Raw genomic sequence first — 4,275 nt, 5'->3', positions numbered from 1 at the left:
AATAGGTGCCTTAAACATTCATGATTAATCCAAGAGAAATTAAAAAAAAAAAATCATTTAAAAGCTGTCGCTTATATGTGTTTAAATTGTATGTGTTTATTCATATATCTATTTGTATTTTTTGGTTATTGTTTGTTACAAAAAAAAACAAAAAAAAAAAAAATTTGGGCTAAGATATTTTTTGATTATCATACACACACTTTACTAAGCCACAACAATATTTAAATTTTTTTTACTTATCATACTATATGATTAAAATTCATATTGGATGATATGCATAGATCACAGTCCTTTATTGCATCAATGATCTAGATTAAATCACATATATACGCATTATATTGCATGACCCTCTATTTATATTATATGATCCATGTGTCACTAGCTGTTGAGGAACTCAATCTATTTGGTATGAAATTATTACCATTCGTACTATACAACACCTCCCTTCGTAGTGTATGATACGCACGACAAAATGGATAAGGATGAATTCAATTTATATTGTATGATCAAACAAGTCAAAGGTTGTACTAGCAACTCCTCAGGTCGAACAAATTTTCTTAATATCATCCAGTATGATCCTTATTATACTATACAATTTGATCACTTTTTTTGATAGGTCATCCACTTGATTTAACTTCACCTAATCAAACTGTATGATCCACAATCATGTTGTATGATATACTTAAATCAACAAATTAAGTATTTTCTATGATTTCAATCCATCTATTCTCCCCTCCAAACTCTAAACTCATAGCCTTTGCACTTTCTAAATGGTTGGGGAAGCAAGAAAAGTCATCTTACTTTGAGAAGTTCTTGCTCTCGTCACTTAGGCAATGATCGATTCCTAACTGTTGTTGATGAAGCAGCATATCTATAATACAAGGAAGCTCAAATCACACAATCACACATCATAAATTAGTACGTCTCAAATTTTTAGGTTATGAGTCTTTTTGACACAACTACCTTCCAATTCCTCCTTACACTAGCCTTTTCCTTCTACTTTGTAATTCTTTAAGATTTCTTAGTGAATCTTAGGATCAATGGCAACACCTATATAATGACATCCTATGTTTGTCATTGCCATATCAAAACCATAAAAGGAGACTTAGGAAAACCCTTCTACCTTAAATTTGAGGTAATTTGACTCCATTCTAAAGCTTCCATTTCAGATAATGATTGGAGTAGAATCAATTTAACCATTAGGAATTCAAAACTGAATCAACACAACCCCTAAGTTTAATCCTTAAATCAAAATGCAAAGGTTATACAGCATGTCCTTTGTACTATAATTATTCTAAAATCTAAAGATCATGTGAACATCACCCCTCTACTTTCCTTAGTCACCTGATTTATTATAACCGATACTCACATAGATGAATCTCAATTGCTAATTCATTACATTCAAAATTTTACTCCCATAAGACTCCCTTCTACCAAAGTAGGTAAAATGTGGCTTTAGGATATGCCATATCTTATATATTTAAAAAAATTAAAAATTACTTATCCTTCACCTACCGATAATAATCTTATCTTCCATATTAAATTTTCCTTCTGTATTCTTTTTCATCAGGGCCAGGACCCAGAAGAGCTAGATTTTGATGAGATAGGGGAAGATGCCCCTACACCAGCACCAACTCTAGTGGCTCAAGAACCAACATGAACCCCTCACCACTACTCGTATGAGAAACTGATACATCATTTTGTCCATCTTGAGTCCCACCTAGACTAACAACAAATTCAATATGATGAAGACATGGGATGGTTTAGGGCATAGTTTGAATCAATTCAGACTAAAATTTCTTCCATTCACATCTACTTCCAATAATATACACCACCACCACCACCTGATCAGGAAAAATCTTCCTTTTAGTTCTGTATTGTGTTTATGTTTTGTATTGTTCTGCTCATTCTCTACTTATGTTGTACTTTTTTTGTGATGTCAAAAGAGGAAGAAAATATTTGGTTATTTAGTTTTTTTTTATATGTTTATTCTGCTATATGTGTACCTATTTTTATTTAGTAAAAATTCTTATTTTGTTTATTTTATACTTTTCTTTTCTGTCTTTTTTTAAAAAAAAAAGAGAGAGGCAGACATCCCCTAATTTTTTAACATCTTTTACTTAGTAAATGGGAGCTTAGGATGAAAAAACTTTCAAGCTACACTTTAACCAAATTTATTTACCATCATCAAAAAGGGGGAGATTGTTACAAATCTAGGATCCCCAGTCTGTGATTTTGATGATAATAAAACTTATCGATTAAATTGTACATTCTCAGGAAATTTATTGGATATTATTTTATGCACTAATGATTATAGGTACAACACTCAAGGAAACTAAAGACTCAAGACTAGGTAAGTTAGGATATTAAGTGAAAAGAGTCTATATTTTATTTTCTTTACTTATCTATTTTCTTGAGTTAGGTCACATTATAGTGTATGTAATTGGATGACCGTACGTACACACATAAGGGGAGAGAGAAAATTTTATAAAAATTAAAATTTTTTGAACTAATCATCCTGTATGATTAAAAATCATACTATACGATCAGTTATTTTAAAGAATGATTTAACGGTTTAATTAAAACATCATGTTCTGTAAACTAATCATAGTATATTATTCATATTATGATCAAAACCCTTTCTACCAAATTAATTTAAGTAAGATATTGAAATTGATCATTTGAACTAATCATATTCTACACTATAAATTGTACTATATAAAAATTTGAAATCTTTTTCAAATTAACCCTTATAAGTAGTCAATTAAATCATGACTTAATTAATGATAGTCAATCGTACTATACGATGTCGATCATACCAGACGATTGACAGAGATAAAATATGGACGTCCCGGAGATTATACTAAATAAAACCATGATTTTTGAACTAATTGTATTATACAATAGTCATATTATACATGAAATTTTACCTAAAAATAATTAATTATAGTGTATGATGAGAATAGTATTAGATGAGTGATAGAGAAAACTTCCTTCAACCTAGGAATTATCCCGTACGAATAGATTAAATTAAATAAATCATACATGATGATCTCTAAAACATATTATATGATGTGTTCATAAAAATTGAATAGTTCGTTTGAATGACTGTTTACATCGTACTAGATGGGACTAATTTTGAACTGTTTGTACTATTCAAGCTTGTATCATATTATACGAGCTTGGATCATACTGTATGAACAGTAACAAACAAATTGAATTTTTAAGGTTTTTTTAAGCATATTATAAAAGTAATTATTTTAACCTTTTATAATGATATGTGAAGAGAGGAACATGACTAAAGGAGGAACTCTTAGTGGGAGATTTTGAGGAAAATTAAGGTTTTTGAGAAGAAGGGGAAGATGAGCTTGAGTGTGAGGGATAAATAGTTTGAGGGGGATCACACGGTTACTCTAGGCTAGCTACACACTTGCTACTTTTGCCTTGGTGAGTCTTGTGGGAGCTCTCTGGGGAGAGAGGCTACTTAGTCCATTCCACTATGCTCTCTATCTTCTCCAAGAGGGAGAAAAAGGAGTACAAGTTCTCTGCCTTCTCTAAGAGGGAGAAAAAGAAGTCAAGGTTTTTTTCCAATAAAAGGAGTTTTCAATCCTTTGTCACTTTGATTTGGTGGAAGAGAGATTATAAAGTATTCACTGCCATATTGTGGGAGAAAAAGGAGAGTCACTTTGTGTTAGTGCAATACTCAGAATGGAGGACTCCGGGGAATGGACTTTGGTCATATTTTTTCTGAACCACTATAAAATTAGTTATGTTCTTTCTGATTTTATTTTTTGTATTATATTTTTTGCACTTCATTTTTGTTATAACTGTTTGGTGAGTTTCTGAAATTAAAGTTCTATTGTGCAATTTAGAATTTCATCAGCATCATTAAAATTATTATTAATTTTATTAGCTTCTACATTATGAAATTAAATTTTCTATTTAAAAAGATTGAAAAATCTATAAAGAATAGTACTCTTGTTTAGGATTATTTTGTTGCAAACCTATTTTCATGTCTTATGTTTTGATGATTGACAAACACTATTTCTCTTGGACTACTTGTTGCTTCTAACTTTTTAGGAATCGAAGATCGGACGATCAAGAAGAAGCCAGTTCAGGATTGCGTTGGTTTAGGGTTGACTCAGTCTGTACTTTTGTTTTTCACCTTTTGAGTCTCTTGTAATGGTCAAAGAGACTGATGCTAAGTAACCCTACACACACACACACTTGAGAGACTTAGAATTTCTGTTTTTACTCATATCGGCCAGGACAATT

This window comes from Dendrobium catenatum, unplaced genomic scaffold, assembly GCF_001605985.2.
Source record: "Dendrobium catenatum unplaced genomic scaffold, ASM160598v2 original_scaffold_246180, whole genome shotgun sequence".
In the NCBI taxonomy this organism is placed as follows: domain Eukaryota; kingdom Viridiplantae; phylum Streptophyta; class Magnoliopsida; order Asparagales; family Orchidaceae; genus Dendrobium; species Dendrobium catenatum.
Note: the sequence above shows the minus strand (reverse complement) of the source record.